Source organism: Bubalus bubalis, chromosome 1, assembly GCF_019923935.1.
Source record: "Bubalus bubalis isolate 160015118507 breed Murrah chromosome 1, NDDB_SH_1, whole genome shotgun sequence".
In the NCBI taxonomy this organism is placed as follows: Eukaryota; Metazoa; Chordata; class Mammalia; order Artiodactyla; family Bovidae; genus Bubalus; species Bubalus bubalis.
This window is the reverse complement of record NC_059157.1, coordinates 69913288-69930528: the sequence shown is the minus strand read 5'-3', so window position 1 is coordinate 69930528 and position 17241 is coordinate 69913288. Positions and strand designations below refer to the sequence as shown.

At 38.4% G+C, this 17241-nt stretch overlaps 1 protein-coding gene across 9 annotated transcripts in view; it reads right to left on the bottom strand.

The window, feature by feature from the left end:
- ROBO2 (roundabout guidance receptor 2) overlaps positions 1 to 17241 on the bottom strand; it is a 663217-nt gene that overhangs the window by 347896 nt on the left and 298080 nt on the right. The gene's annotated exons all lie outside the window — the stretch shown is intronic.

Below are 17241 nucleotides of genomic sequence, written 5' to 3'. Positions count from 1 at the left end.
GTCCAACTCCTAGTGACCCCATGGACTGCAGCCCACCAGGCTCCTCCATCCATGGGATTTGCCAGGTATTTTGCTAATACTAAAATAATGTTAGTATTCTGTTAATTTTGTTACTTCTGCTTTGTTAACTACACCAAAGCCTTTGACTCAGTGTATTACAACAAACTGTGGAAAATTCTTTAAGAGATGGGAATACCAGACCACCAGACCTGCCTCCTGAGAAATCTGCATGCAGGTTAGCAACAGTTAGAACTGGACACAGAACAACGGACTGGTTCCAAGTAGGGAAAGGAGTACATCAGGGCTGTATATTGTCACTCTGCTTATTTCACCTATATGTAGAGTATGTCATGGGAAATGCCAGTCGGGAAGAAGCACAGCTGGAATCAAGATTGCTGGGAGAAATATCAATAGCCTCAGATATGTAGATGACACCACCCTTATGGCAGAAAGTAAAGAACTAAAGAGTCTCCTGATGAAAGTGAAAGAGGAGAATGAAGTTGGCTTAAAACTCAACATTCAAAAAACTAAGATCATAGCATCCAGTCCCATCACTTCGTGGCAAATAGATGGGGAAACAATGGAAACAACGAGACACTTAATTTTCTTGGGCTCCAAAATCACTGCGGATGGTGGTTGCAGCCATGAAATTAAAAGACATTTGCTCCTTGGAAGAAAATCTATGGCCAACCTAGATAGCATATTAAAAAGCAGAGACATTATTTTATCAACAAAGGTCTGTTTAGTCAAAGCTATTTTTTTTCCAGTAGTTATGTATGGATATGAGAGTTGGACTATAAAGAAAGCCGAGCACCAAAGAATTGATGCTTTTGAACTGTTGTGTTGGAGAAGACTCTTAAGGTTCTCTTGGACTGGAAGGAGATCAAACCTGTCCATCCTAAAGGAAATAATTCTTGAATATTCACTGGAAGGACTGATGCTGAAGCCGAAACTCCAATACTTTGGCCACCTGATGCGAAGAACTGACTCACTGGAAAAGACCCTGATACTGGGAAAGATTGAAGGCAGGAGGAGAAGGGGAGGATAGATGATAAGATGGTTGGATGGCATCACCAACTTGATGGATATGAGTTTGAGCATGCTTTGAGAGTTGGTGATGGCTTAGTATGCTGTAGTCCATGGAGTCACAAAGAGACATGACTGAGCAACTGAACTGAACTGATTTTGTTAAACCACTGAATACTTGTCATTGTAGATACTTAATAACTGAAGCATATTCAAATAGATATCTTAATTCATTAGTTGTACTCTTGGGTCCTTAAAGAGCTTTGCTTTATTTCCCCCTCTTTTCCTTTTACAAGGTATAATAATTTTAAAATAATCACCACATTGCCTCATTGCTCTGTAAAAGCCATTTTCATATGTTTTGCTTTCTGCATTTTATCTTTGCAGTCATTTATCTGAAATGCATGAGCTTAGATTTCTTGATATTCGTCTGCTCCTTTTTCAACCCCTCTCTATTGAGGTCATGATGATCATGTCTGAGATCTCATAAACATGTCCAGAACAACTATACATGGGGTCTGACCAAAGCAAGGGAGGAGCTGATCATATCTAAAACAAAGTGCATTTCCATTAAAAAAAAATAGCCCAAATAATGAGAATTATAAGAAATGCAATGTGGCAACTCTGAAGTTAAATGCTTCCTCCAAACAAAGATTTTTCCTAATCCCCTGATCAAAATAAAATATGAGCTCTAGCTTATTTGAACATTAAAAATAGGTCTGTGGTCCCCTTTCTCTGATGCCTGTTTTCTAAAAAATTAGCTTTAGAATGGGGAATAACTACATTTTCTTTGCTGTACTCAAGTGTATTATTACTGACCATACTTGTTTATTGAAATCTGAATGTTCAGTGGAATGTTTCAAGGACACTGGGATTAAACTTCAACCAATACTTAAAGATTTATTAGTTAGTGAAACAATCTTGATAACATTGGTTTGTGGAGTCCAATTTGAGGGTTTTCTGAAGAACAAAAAACAAACAAACAAGAAATGAATAACAAAATCTTTTGGGATAAACACCTTTTACTGTTATATATACATTTAGAAGACTCTACCATTTGATACTACAAAGAAATACAAACCTTTTCTTTTTCCCCTAATTTTTGAAACAGGTTCCCTAAAAGAAATAAATTTAGTACCAAGATTAGTAAATGCTTATGCGATCCCAGAATCAATTTTCTTTACGATGTTCTTATTTAATGTTCTGTGTGGACCTAAGGAATATCTTGACTTCCCTGGTGACTCAGATGGTAAAGCGTCTGTCTACAATGTGGGAGACCTGGGTTCGATCCCTGGGTCGGGAAGATCCGCTGGAGAAGGAAATGGCAATCCACTCCAGTACTACTGCCTGGAAAATCCCATGGACAGAGGAGCCTTGTAGGCTACAGTCCATGAGGTCGCAAAGAGTCAGACACAACTGAGCGACTTCACTCACTCAAGGAACATCTTATTTCAACAGGATATGCAACTTGTAAGTTGTTAGGTTCAAATAAAGTAACAAATACAGGAAACATAACCCCATCTCAAATAAAGTATTTTGTTGTTATAGTATTTTTAAGTACTTTTTCAAAGTACAGTAAACATACTACAACATGAATATAATTTCTAGTTCAAACTGATTAATGTTTAAACATGAATAGTCTAACCAGTTCAGTTCAGTCCCTCAGTTGTGCCCCACTCTGCACCACACCAGGCTTCCCTGTCCTTCACAAACTCCCAAAGCTTGCTCAAACTCATGTCCATCGAGTTGGTGATGCTATCCGACCATCTTCTTCTCTGTCATCCCCTTCTACTCCTGCCTTCATCCTTTCCCAGCATCAGGGTCTTTTCAAATGAGTCAGTTCTTCACATCAGGTGGCCAAAGTATTAAAGCTTCAGCTTCAGCATCAGTTCTTCCAGTGAATATTTAGGACTGATCTCGTTTATGAATGATTGGTTTGATCTCCTTGCAGTCCAAGGGATTCTCAAGAGTCTTTTCCAACACCACAGTTCAAAAGCATCAAATCTTCAGCGCTCAGCATTCATTATGGTCCAACTATCACATCCATACTTGACAAGTGGAAAAACCATAGCTTTGACTAGAAGGACCTTTGTCTACTTTTTAATATGCTGTCTAGGTTTGTCATAGCTTTTCTTCCAAGGAGCAAGCATCTTTTAACTTCCATGGCTGCAGTCACCACCTGTAGTGATTTTGGAGCCCAAGAAAATAAAGTCTGTCACTGTTTCCCCATCTATTTGCCATGAAGTGATGGGACTGAATGCCATGATCTTTGTTTTTTGATTGTTTAGTTTTAAGCCAGCCTTTTCGCTCTCCTCTTTCACTTTCATTCAAGAGGGTATTTAGTTCTTCTTTGCTTTCTTCCATAAGGGTGTTATCACCTGCATATCTGAGGTTATTGATACTTCTCCTGGCAATCTTGATTCCAGCTTGTGCTTCATCCATTTCGGCATTTCTCATGATGTACTCTGCATATACATTAAATAAGTAGGGTGACAATTTACAGCCTTGATGTACTCCTTTCCAAATCTGGAACCACTCTGTTGTTGCATGTTCTAATATTGCTTCTTTACCTATATACAGATTTTTCAGGAGGCAGGTAAGGTGATCTGGTATTCCCATCACTTTCAGAATTTTCCACAGTTTGTTGTGATTTACACAGTCAAAGGCTTTGGCACAGTCAATAAAGCAGAAGTAGATATTTTTCTGGATCTCTCTTGCTTTTTCAACGATCCAACGGCTGTTGGCAATTTGATCTCTGGTTCCTCTGCCTTTTCTAAATCCAGATTGAGCACCTGGAAGTTCTCAGTTCACGTACTGCTGAAGCCTTCCTTGGATAATTTTGAGCATTACTTTGCTAGTGTGTGAGATGAGTACAATTGTGCAGCAGTTTGAACATTCTTTGGCATTGCCTTCCTTTGGGATTGGAATGAAAACTGATCTTTTCCAGTCCTGTGGCCACTGCTGAGTTTTCCAAATTTGCTGGCATATTGAGTGTGGCACTTTCATATCATCATCTTTTAGGATCTGAAATAGCTCAACTGGAATTCCATCACCTCTTCTAGCTTTGTTCGTAGTGATGCTTCTAAGGTCCACTTGACTTTGCATTCCAGAATGTCTGCCTCTAGGTCAGGGATCACACCATTGTGGTTATCTGGGTCATTAAGATCTTTTTAGTATAGTCTAATAGTTAGGCTATTAAAAATGTTAGGCCAGTAGAAAAAAATTCTCTATTTTTCTTTTTGATCATAAGCATAAACATAATTGGCCGCCTCATTCCCAGCTTAACATCTTAGGGGGCTAAAATTGAAGAAGATATGTCATAATTTTTAGAGAAAAGTTCTGTGTTCTAAGGAAAAAGCAATATACATTCTGATAATTGTGCCTGCTCTGTGGATGGAAAAGGTAAATTGTTCACTTTTGAAAGGAAAAAAAATAAAGCCATTTTAAAACTCCTCAATTGATTTCTGTGACAGTGCCTCTTCAGAAATACCTGCTGCCATGCTAATGGCTAGAAATCGTGTATATTCATTCAGAAAGTAAACAATTTCTTCCAGACATAAAATCAACACTTTATTTGTCCCATACAAACTTACGATGAAAATATCATCTCTTGGCGATCATCTCTCCTCCTTTCTCTTTTTATAGAATTCATATTTTCATGTATTTATTGGACAATGTATATATTCAAGTATTTATTCAATAATAAATTCATTATTATTTTCAAGTATTTACCATGTCCTGGAGACATGGTAAACTTAGCAAAGCAAAGGTGGAACTTCTGTCTTTTCCCCTCACAAATATTTTCCACACCCTTGTTTTTGACCTTGGTAAAAGGCATCACCAGCTCAATTTGTAATTCAAAATAGAAAGTATGCTTTTATTCACTAGTACTTTTCACCAGCAATAAGTCTTTGCAGACTGCCTATGCGGTACTAGGCAATGGTGTGCTACATGAGACTTAGAGAGGGAAAATGAGGTCTTTCTATACCTTTGCTCTCCAAGTTTGTACTTGGAGAAAAGGCTCCACTTTTTATATCAGCTACTTTTTTCTGGAAGACCTTCATTCATTTCCTAGTGGGCCAGTGCTAAATCTTCTAATTGTTTCACATACCAATAGTCTCCCCAACTCCTAGTCCATCTACCATACTGCTAATGTGGTAATATCCTTAAAATAAGAATGAAAGGGAGAAAAAGGAGGAAAAGAAAGAAGAGGAGAAGGGGAAGAAAGGAAGAAAAAAGAACGAAGGACATAAGAAAATTTGGAAGAGAATGTGAAAGATACAGAGAAAACATTCCTCTTGACTTCCTGTTGCTCCCAAAATTTAAAAAAAAAAAAAAAAAAAAACAAAAAACCTTAACCATAGAAGTCCTTTGCCCTTTGTACTGCATTGAACCCGGAGAAGGCAATGGCAACCCACGCCAGTACTCTTGCCTGGAAAATCCCATGGACGGAGGAGCCTGGGAGGCTGCAGTCCATGGGGTCGCTAAGAGTTGGGCACGACTGAGCAACTTCACTTTCACTTTTCACTTTTATGCATTGGAGAAGGAAATGGCAACCCACTCCAGTATTCTTGCCTGGAGAATCCCAGGGACAGAGGAGCCTAGTGGGCTGCCGTCTGTGGGGTCGCACAGAGTCAAACATGACTGAAGCAACTTAGCAGCAGCAGCAGCTCCATTGAACCATTCAGTCCCAGTTCCCTTAAAGCCACACTCTTCACACTATGCTCTGACAGACTGTCTCTCTCTGTTCACCTACAGAATCTACTGGGACTCTTCAAACTCTCCATTTGTGCAAAAGTTTTCCCTTTTCTTTTTCTTCACCAGGCATATTCCTATTCATTCATTAACCCATCTCAAATGTCATGACTATGAGGTCGTTCTTGTCTTTCCCAAAAAGTCACTGGAACCCCCACACTTTATATTCCATCTTTATTTTGACAGGCTATTAATGGAGCTTCTCTTTTATGACTCCACGGCTCCTTGCACAGAGCTCAACGATGACAAGTTTCACAGTTTTCGTTTACGAGGTTGTTTTTTTCATAAAAGCATGGCACTCGATAACTGCGTATCAGTCATTACAATGTTGTTCTGTGTGTCTTCGGTGTCTCTCGACCACTGTAATATCAACACTTTGAAGCTAAGGTTGCCTTAACGTTTAAGAAATGACTGTGAACTATTTTCTTTGCTTCTTCCTTCAAGTATGATCGCTAATGTTCATATGTAGACCCACTTAGGAGGCAGATGAGTTATCAGTGGGCTTGGGGTGTGTAGCAAGGAAAGTGAATGAAGGTGAACAAATAGAGGTAGAAAATCTTTATAACCTAGCATAATACTAAATAGCATCATTTTTGGTCTGTAATTAAGTTAAAAAGCACAGATATAGACGTAGAGATGACTAAGATAGAAATAGAAATGAAAGGATAATTTTTTTACCTTCAAAATTTAAGATTTCTCCAGGTGTAAAGTATGCTCAGCTCACTGCTACATTCAAAGGTATAAAATATGTTAATATCAATCACATGTGTACTTAAATAAATTTGAAGAAAAGACTGCGTTGTCTCTTCAAATGTTAACTCCTTTTTGTTTGTGTGATAGTATCTTTGTGAAGGTCCATCTTTCTCACCTACTGCCATGGACTTGAAAATGTCAAATGCAGTGAAAGAGATAACCTTACAAAATAGATACATGCCTTGCTCTTACTGTACTACAGGGAATTCTCTTATGGGCTGTGTAGAGTTTTCAGGACCGCAAGTAAACTTGAGTTATAGGGCTTAATAATTGCCACCTTTGCTGCCAGTCTGTGTCTCAGTAGGGCATACAGCATCAAAAAAAATTCCTGAAAAATAGCTTGTGTCAATTTTTTTTCCCTCCAGGCTTAAAAGTATCTGTCAGTCCTCTGAGCACTACCAAAGAGCTATTGCCTCTTCTGCCACAAAGCCTATTATATCAAAAGAAATATCCCAGCGCTTTAGAAGGACCTATGTATCTAAGGGAATGAGGAAGAGAAGGTGTGAGAGAAGCAGATCTGTGATGTATGAATGAATGAAGCAGTGAACGCTTCATCTTATCCTGAGCTAGGGTCAAAAAAGAAAAAAGGAAAAAAAATCTCTCACAGGCCCGAAAAACTACAGCAGACGTTTAATGGATTGGATTGTATGAGTAAACAAAATTAGTGCCCGAAGCTAAGCACAGGCAATCTGGGACAGATCCACCAAAGATGTCATTGGAGATGATGTTCAGCTTCATATGGGTCGAGAGTGCCCAAGGCAGAATTACACAGCAAAGTGTTTCTTTGGTCTGGTCTCACTTTCTGCTCTGCCTCTGTCCTCTCAAGATTTTTAATCATACTTCTTTCAGCCCTTACTCCCAGTGCTCTTATTTTTCTCTTTAACTGCCTGTAGAATCTTGAGTATAATTTAAAATCTCTGAAATTATCACTTTCCACCTACCAGTCAAACCTCCATGCTTCTGAGATAGTTGAATTCATCAATGCATTAGAGAAAAGTACCTATAATCCTTATCAAGCTCATTCACCCTAAAGTATACACGTGGACTGGACAGTGGATATTAGATTCCATCTTCTAAAAATAAAAAGCTTACTACATCTGAATGAATCTTTCAGTAGAGTGTCTGGGACAGACATTCCAATCAGAGGCTTGCTGGTTCCTCTTTCCTAGGTTGGATTAATACTCTTTCTGTACATATTTTAGGGGAAAAAAAAACTCTCTAAAGTACACTTCTAAAAAGTGTCTAGTTGTATTACTCAGTTGCTAAGTCATGTCTGACTCCTTGTGACCCCATGGACTGCAGCACGCCAGGCTTCCCTATTCTTCACTATCTCCCTGAGTTTGCTCAAATTCATGTCCATTGAATTGGTAATGTCATCTAACCATCTCATCTTCTGCTCACCTCTTCTCCTTTTACCTTCAGTTTTTGCCAGCATCAGGGTCTTTTCCAATGAGTCAGTTCTTCGCATCAGTATTGGAGCTTCAGCCTCAGCATCAGTGCTTCCAATGAATATTCAAGGTTGATTTCCTTTAGGATTGACCTCATCCCAAACTATGGATAATTTGCTCCAAAAAACACAGTGTGACAATTTTCATTATTGAAGCAAGCCAACAGTTATGCAAATTGGCCATTGTTTTGAATAACATATTTGATTGCAGATGGTTTTAACAACCTAGGCGACTCAGATTTATAAAAATTTAGGCATATGTGATGGTGGATTCTGAACACATGAGATAAAATTCTCTGCCAGGTTTCTTTTCGTGACTCATGTGGGCAATGGTTTGGCACAATTTATCATAACAACAAATATACTTCTCTTTGTCAACAGTTGCACTAACATTCAATCACCAGTTTATAACAAAAATGTAAGTATAGATTTTTGTTCATGTAGGTTTTTTCACTTAATAAGCTTCCATATTTAATTCTGTTCATAATAATCAATCTAATAAAATTAAAATCTAGGATTCTTTACCTTGCCAATTGCATAGAAGCATAAAGCTTCACTTGTAACAGTAAAATTAAAAATACAGTGTAAGAAGTAGCTGATGCAAGTTAGGAACAGCCAGCTTTAATGAAAGTGTCTGGGACATCATCTTAAGAATGCATGGTTGAATCAACAAATCTAAAGCTATAGCCTCTTTGTGTTTAATAAAATGGCTGAGGCTGAAATCTAACCAAGCCTCAATGGAATCCATTATAATAAACTGGCTTAAGCTAACAGAACTGAAATCACATGCACTGTATCCTGTGAAATAATTCTTTGGGGGGAAGGAGAGTAATCTGTACAGAATATGCAGTAAAGTGGAGTCTTGAGTAAGAATTCAGTAGATTTCAGTGAACCCCAACAAAAATGGGGGAAGAGCAAACCATCAGAAACATTCCCTGATTGAAGAAAGGAAGTTTATCACAGTTCAGGTGGAAGCTGTCTGAAGACTCGCTTTTAACCCTCAGTTTTGACTGCTTTGATCTAGTATTCAACAACCATCTTCCCCATACATAATTGTACTCACACTAATAATGCCTACTACTGATTATTCGTTTTGTGCCATACATCGATTTGCTTGATTAAACCATGGTCTTGTTTTTTTGTTTTTTTGTTTGTTTTTTTTTTTAATCATATGACAACTCAAGTACCAATAGGTATTTGCTCATTTTGGAGTTAGGCCTAATGAAATACATAACCAGGTCAAGGATAACACAGTAAGGAATTGACGGGATCAAGATTCAAGCCTGAAGAGTTCAATTCCAGAACTTTTAATGATATAATCTAGAACACCATGTCTGGAAAAGCATCACACAAAGCTGAAGACCAGACTAGACCAAGAAGCGACAGCACCATGGATCCACCTGGACAGAGTCACTGGCTTACAAGCCACCAAATCTGTGTCCTATACTTTTAACAAATTCAAGTTGGTCACAAACATTTCAAACAGAAACAAAAGCAAGAACAAAGCTATCACCTGATTGCTTTTTCATCTTAAAAGTTCCAGGCAATAGATGGGAATATACATTACGAGTACAAAATAAAGAGATTTACTCAACACTGGCATAGTTATCTAAACAGCAATGTCAGTTTAATTTCTATCGCAGGAATGTCTCAATCTATTTCAAAGTTTTTCATTATAAATACAGAGAACAAAGAATATCAACCGTTATACAAATACTAAACCTAACCAGAAAAGCAGCCATTTCAAGCTAGTAAAAACAGTGGGAATAACCTTTAGTTCAACTGCATAAGGAATAAAACTGAGATTCTTTTAATCTCAGAAAATCCAGTTATCGGATTTGCAATATATTCTTTTTTTCTTTGCCTTAAATATTAAAAATTTAGTTGCTAAAAGATATATATATATATATATATATATATTTTTTTTTTTTTTAACTAGTAGAAATGTGATTACTGATCAAAGTCAATACAACACTCTGGGGCATATAAACCACATCTGAGAAAATCCCCAGCTTTACTGTTTTCCAGTCCACCCAACTGCAAGTGTCCTCAAAATGTCATCAACAATAAACTGCAAAAGGCTTCACATCTCCTCATTAAACAGCCTCCCTCAGGCACTGGGCTGTAAACAGAAATTGCCTGCTTCCTAAGATGGCATTTATGAATTCAGACACGGATACCAGCACTTCCACTAAATGCAAAAGTTTATATATTGAAGCCTGTTTATGGAGCAATCAGTGCAGGGTACATAGAAGCAAAGAGCCATTCCAGATAATTACCATATGAATGGGCTTAATATTTCTCTGACATACCCCAAACATCTACTGCACAATTTGAAATCTAGATTGGAAAATATGTCTTCCTGGTGCCCTGGGGGTTTTGTTCTTGTCAGATTCCACAGCACAAAGTGACAGAAGACACAGCTACCTTTTTCACATTGAATGACAAAGTTTATTTCATATAGAATACTATATGATTTACCTTTGCTTCAAAGAAATGGATGAAGCAAGTCAACTGAATATTGAGAAACAATTTCACTTGGCCACTCATTTCATGTTGGAATTGAGAATTTCTAACACTTTGCTTCTTTTTTAAAACAAACACACAACAACTTCTTACCAAATAAAGAATATTACTGAAGAGGGACAAGGTGGCGTTCAGTAAATATAACTCCACAGAAAACAAGCAAAGTTAACAACATGTCATCAGCTCAAGGCCCACAATTCTTTGGTTGCCTTTCAAAGCTTTGTAAAGAGCTCCCACCAAATTTTTCATTTTCTACTTTTAGGCCTGAGCCCTACACTTGAAACTGATCTTCTAAGAACCCCCTAAACACACTCCATAAAAGTCCACCCCTATTCATTTATCTGGATAGTCTTCCTCACCACAGACCCTGAGCTCAGTCATAACTGACTTCTACTCAAATCTAAATATTACCCTTAATGACATAATGTTTATTAGACACAAATCATGCCCAGTTCATTGTCATTCTCTGACACAATACAGACATCAAATCACCAAAAATGTAGTACCTAGTAATATGCCTTACACTTGGACTTTGGGTGAAGTAGGGGACCAATGGTTTAAATAATTGGGTTATCCGAAAAGGTCATTTGGGTTTCTCCCTAACATCTTACAGAAACTTACATGAACTTTTGGGTTAACACAATATATATGATACTAAAAGTAAAAACAAGTTATAATCTGGTTAACACAATCAGTGTGTATCAAGTGTTTGACTCAGATGGGTTGCAAAAACTAGATGAATGCACATTTCTTAAGCACTGTGTAAGTGTAAGCCCAATGAAAGAGATATGAAAGTAGAAAATGAGAATTAAGGTTGAATATCCTGAATAAAATGGCCAAGGAACTCAATGATTTCACTATCACCATATAGAATTCTTTCATTAGGAACTGATTCTATTTATTGACAAAAGAGCAGAGCAAACAGGTAGGATATTAATGTTTCATAAATGATATGAAATCTCTCTTAATAAAAAGGGATCCTCTATAAACAAGAGTTACAGTGTTCTTTCATTAGTCTGAACATGAGAACCAGAGTTGAATTTGTTATGTTTTGCCATGCAAGAGAGGAGAGAATATTAAACCTCCAAGGACTAGAAGGAGAACAAAAATAGAAACAGAAGGTTCTCATGTTTTACCTGTTCAAACTCAAGAGAATTTTATTCATATGTCTCCTTCTAGAAGTCTTGTACCTAACATTCCCTATTCCATCAATTCCTTCTTTTCTCAAAAATCTTGTTTCTATTTACCCAGGGCTAAAAGATGCTTACTCCTTAGAAGGAAAGTTATGACCAACCTAGATAGCATATTCAAAAGCAGAGACATTACTTTGCCAACAAAGGTTTGTCTAGTCAAGGCTATGGTTTTTCCAGTGGTCATGGATGGATGTGAGAGTTGGACTGTGAAGAAGGCTGAGCGCCAAAGAATTGATGCTTTTGAACTGTGGTGTTGGAGAAGACTCTTGAGAGTCCCTTGGACTTCAAGGAGATCCAACCAGTCCATTCTGAAGGAGATCAGCCCTGGGATTTCTTTGGAAGGAATGATGCTAAAGCTGAAACTCCAGTACTTTGGCCACCTCATGCGAAGAGTTGACTCATTGGAAAAAACTCTGATGTTAGGAGGGATTGGGGGCAGGAGGAGAAGGGGACGACAGAGGATGAGATGGCTGGATGGCATCACTGACTCCATGGACGCGAGTCTGAGTGAACTCCGGGAGCTGGTGATGGACAGGGAGGCCTGGCGTGCTCCAATTCATGGGGTCGCCAAGAGTCAGACAGGACTGAGCAACTGAAGTGAACTGAACTGAAATCAGTTTCAGATCACTTATTTTTGTTCTAAAAGACTACATCGATACCAACATTGGATCACTAATGAGTGGGGAAAATCCAAGTGTCAAACTCTGTTGAGGCACTAACTTGTTTTGCAGGGAGACTCAGATCAACACCTCAGAAAGCAATACAGGACAAGGACATTCCGTGCATCTGACAAAAGAATGCACGAGAAAGAAAAACTAAACAGCTGAGTTCAAGCATTGTTCCTGCAATTACTGCCAAACTATCACAGATTTCAGCAGTTTATGAAAACAGTATTTTGTGTTTTCAAATATGCTCTTATATTTTTCACAGAATGTATCAGATGGGATGTATTCTTGTCATTTTGGGAGAATGTGGAGAAAACAGGCATGCCAAAGACGAAGAACAGCATGTGGGAATGACACTTTACATGCTATTTTAATACCACTTTTTTTTCAAAATGTAAAGTGTTGTGAAACATTAGCAGGGGCAAGGCAATGTCAAAAGGTTTTCAACTATATATATATCTATCTCTTTTATTCCATTAAGGTGCCCTGTTCCATTTTTAACATATGCCATTATTATCAATGCCAGCTCATCATCTTTACCATAAATTAAACAGCAGATCAATTGCTGCATAATAGCATGGCAAAGGGTATACAGGGAAATGATGAAATGCTGGCAGGTGATTCATATAAGAATAGTTAGCTTGCAACTTTAGATTTGTTTGCATGCTGTCCATCAATGAATTCCAGCTTGATAGTATAGTGTGCCACAGAATATGGGTGGGTACATTGTTTTGCATGTTTTGTATATGTAAACATATACATAGTCCATGTCTTCAAACACTGTGTGTGTGTGTGTGTGTGTGTGTGTGTGTGTGTGTTTGCTAGTCGCTCAGTCCTGTCTGACTCTGTGCAACCTCATAGACTACAGCCTGCCAGGAAATCCATGGGATTTCCCAGGAAGGATACTGGAGTGGGTTGCCATTCCCTTCTCCAGGGGATCTTCCCAACCCAGGGATTGATGCAGGGTCTCCTGCATTGCAGGCAGCCAGAAGGGAAGCCCTTAAAACACTAATGCCCTTCAAAGTACGGCCTAAACTTTATTATTGTATGGCCTAAGCTGTATTATTAAACTCAGTGGTGGCATGTGGATGTGGTTTATTGCTCACTCAATGTGTCCTTATAGTATGTGCCCCACCATCAAGGCATTCTGGGTACACCAGAGAGGAAAAGGCGCCTGGTAATTTTTTTTGGGGGAAGGAGGTATAGGAATGGTGGGTGTGTAGGCAGGGAGTAAGGACGAGCAGAATGAGGTAGGTACAGCAGGAACATTTCCAATGTTTCACTTTTGAATGCAGTATGTAAGGGTGGCCACTCAGCACAGCTTCAGAAATATTGCTCTAGGACCCAGGAGTATATTCCTAGCCTTTGAAACTTGGAATCCCCTCATGGGCTTTATTATTCCCTTCCCCAGGCATGGTTCCTGTTCTCAAAGGTATAGTCTTAACCTGCAAAATAGAGATGCAGTGATGGAAAGGGTAAGGAAATAAAGAAAATCTTAACTTATAAATTATCCCCAACCCAGTTCTCTCTCTTTCTCCTGTCTCAAGAGGTACAAGTTTGCTCACCTCTCTGATCCAAGGAACGGCACACGGTGTGCACACAGTGAATAAAATGTATCTGAAGGCATTCTCAAGCACAGAAGGCGTTTCTCTCTCTGCTACAACATGAATTAGAACTATTCTCCTAGAATTATGATTACACACAGAGGCTAGATGGTTAGAGTACTGGCCAGTTATGAGTATAGTAAACTACAATATCGGTTAAATAGGCTTTGGAGGGTTGATCAGGAAGCAATCGTATGGAACAATGTTTCTACTGCAGATGGCATCCCAAGTTCCAGACTGTCTCTGACTCACCCTTGGTCTTTCAGAACATGATTCAACTGTGAATTGAGACTAGCCTGCACTCTGCTCCTTTCTGACACAAAGGGTATTCCATTGGTTCAGTTGAAGCAACACGGGCTAATTCTTGGTTCTTGGAAAACAGAGTGAATAAAACCGCCCTTAAAGCAGAATTCATGTTGCGGAAGAATTTGAATAGAACTCGATCAGGAAGAAAAACAGCATATGAGGGGTATGTCTCCAGCACCACGAGGGAGACTTTGCAGGAATTAGCTGGTGTTGTGTTAGTTCTTATCCCTGAAGAAGCACTGCTAAGCTATTTGAAGCTGCTTTCTCAAAGGGATTATCTCCTTCAATCTGTTTTAATCACAACTAAATGCTTTCAGTTGCTGGATACTGAGCTAGAATTAGAGAATCAGAATTCCCTTAGATCTCTGTGATTTGGTTGAAAAAAAGAAATACGCACACACACTCACATACATATTACACTGTAGAAATGATTTTGTCAACAGCCATTGTTCAGGTTAGTTAGGAAAAATAAAAGGGTTATATTTTTAAACAGCACAAAACTAGATCAACCCATACATGAAATATTATACATGAAAATGCTTTAGAGATTAGAGGTGATTTTCAGCAGCAGGAAAATACATTCTTTAGAAAAACAGCTACACCTGAAGAAGATTACTCTGGCTAAAAACTAAATGAAATGAAAAACAGAATGGTAGAGTTGAGCTACAATTTGTAAGTTAGATAATTATTATTAATTGTTTATTTTTCTCATTCTATGTTACCAAAAAAATCCCATATATTTACATACTACACTCCAAGTTTTGAATGTTTTCAAAGAATGTATTAGTCTATATTTGTTGTTGTTGTTCAGTCGCTCAGTCACGTCCACCTCTTTGCAACCCCATGGACTGCAGCACTCCAGACTTTCCTGTCCATCACCATCTCCCTGAGCTTGCTCACGCTAATGTCCATTGAGTCAGTGATGCCATCCAACCATCTCATCCTCTGTTGTACCCTTATCCTGCTTTCAATCTTTCCCAGCATCAGGGCCTTTTCTAATGAGTCGGCTCTTCACATCAGGCAGCCAAAGTACTGGAGTTTCAGCTTCAGCTATACTACGTAGACCAACAGTAATCTACACAGTATGATGAGAAAACTGGTCATTGACTAACTCCATTTATGATTAGAATTATTCCATTAGACACACGTTTGCTGAAGAAAAACTACACAGATGATAAAAATGCTTGCTTTCTGTAACTATCAATTGATAATTTTTAGATGAAAGAAAACAATTATTTTCTTGCATTAAAACTAAAGCATAAAAAACAATTGTGGCTCAGTGAAAGAATTTCATCAATCCAGAATATTCAATTCCATAGTAGAAGCAGTAAAATTCAAGGTGAAAGCATGGACCCTGAAACTAGATTGTCTGTAATTTGAATCCCTGAAATTCTCGGCCTTCTAGTAGTGTAATCTGTTCTGTCAAATGAGGTCAAAATAATACTCTTTATCTTGTAAGACTGTTGTGAGGATTACACAGGCAGGTAACTCAATGTGTGTAACCAGTATGCACCCAATAGATTGTTATACTTCATATTTATGTGGACCAAATTTAAAACAAAGTATTACATATCAGGTGAGTTTTTATTCTCAATTATCCACACCCCCAGTTCAAAGACACTGATGGCTATTTTATAGGCACCAATAGGTTCACATGTTGCCCAAGATGTAGAGCTATCAAATGATTTTGTGCTGACATTGGTTGCCTCCTGACAGCTCTAAAATAGGAAATAATAAGCCATCAATGTCAGCACTCTTAAATCAAGCCCAGGGGCCTCCATGGCAGCAGACAGTGGCAGCTTGTTACTGCTAAGGAAATGTCAGTCCAGTCCAAGTGCGGCGGAGTTGTCAAAGTCCCCAGTTACATCTGCCCTGGTATAACTAGCATTCTGTATGGTAACATTCATAAAGACGCTGTTATATTGCCAAAAACCCTGAAGCAGAACAGCCAAGGTGGCTCTCAGAGTTCAAGAAGTTGTTTGACTTCTTCGATCACTGGAATTCCTCCCTGCAGTAGACATGTTTCTTTTCTCTGTGTTTGTAGGCACCACATTCAGGATGAAAGGTCACATTTTCTACCTGTGACTATCACAAGAATTTGTATCAAGCCAGGCATCATTATACACGCAATGACTGACTTTTGGTTTGCATTTGCAAGCAATGCTTATGAACCATTTTTTTTATTAACTTTGTAAATGCTTTGGTTTTTAGAATGACTTATGTCTGCCCCCTACTTCATAACTGGATTTAATTTCCTTTGACTGGCACTGATTCTGAGAGCCTGCTGTTATCCATTCTCCCCCACAGCATCTTTGCCATGGCAGGCATCACCTACTTCTAAGATGGCACATTGGTTGAATCGAAGGGTCTTGTTAGAGATTTTCTATTTCCATATAATGTTAAGAATAGCTTCCAGGTAATACACATGCTGGTTTAAAAATTCATTTTCTTGCTATTCCTGTAAAGTATGGTGGCATTTTCATTGTGTTTCAGCTTTCCCATCAACAAGCCCATTTCTAGGCATTATGCCACAAAAAAATAATAGAATGTGCTAGCTGTTCTCAGTCCTGTTTTGCCAGTAAATATCAGTGCTCATTGATTCAATTTTTCATTACAGTTGGTAAAGGCCTTTAGTAACATTTAAGGGTTTCAATCCCATAGTGCTATACAAGCACCAATCAGAGTTCCATCTCTGGAGTCCACGTTAGGAAGGCACATTCATCAACATACGGCAGTACCTGGATCTCATCCTTTGCTGACACTTACAGCCAGTCCCCTGTGACTTTCATCATGAAGAGTGTGTTGGGGTTAGAACTGGGTTATAGTCTGTGGTCATTAATCTAACGTCTCACTGAGGACTTTCCTGTGCCTCAAACTGCAAGTCTCTCTCACCCTCTTCATACACCAGTGTCAAAGGAAATACTTACATCTGCACTATAAATCAATTTGAATATATGGTAACAGAA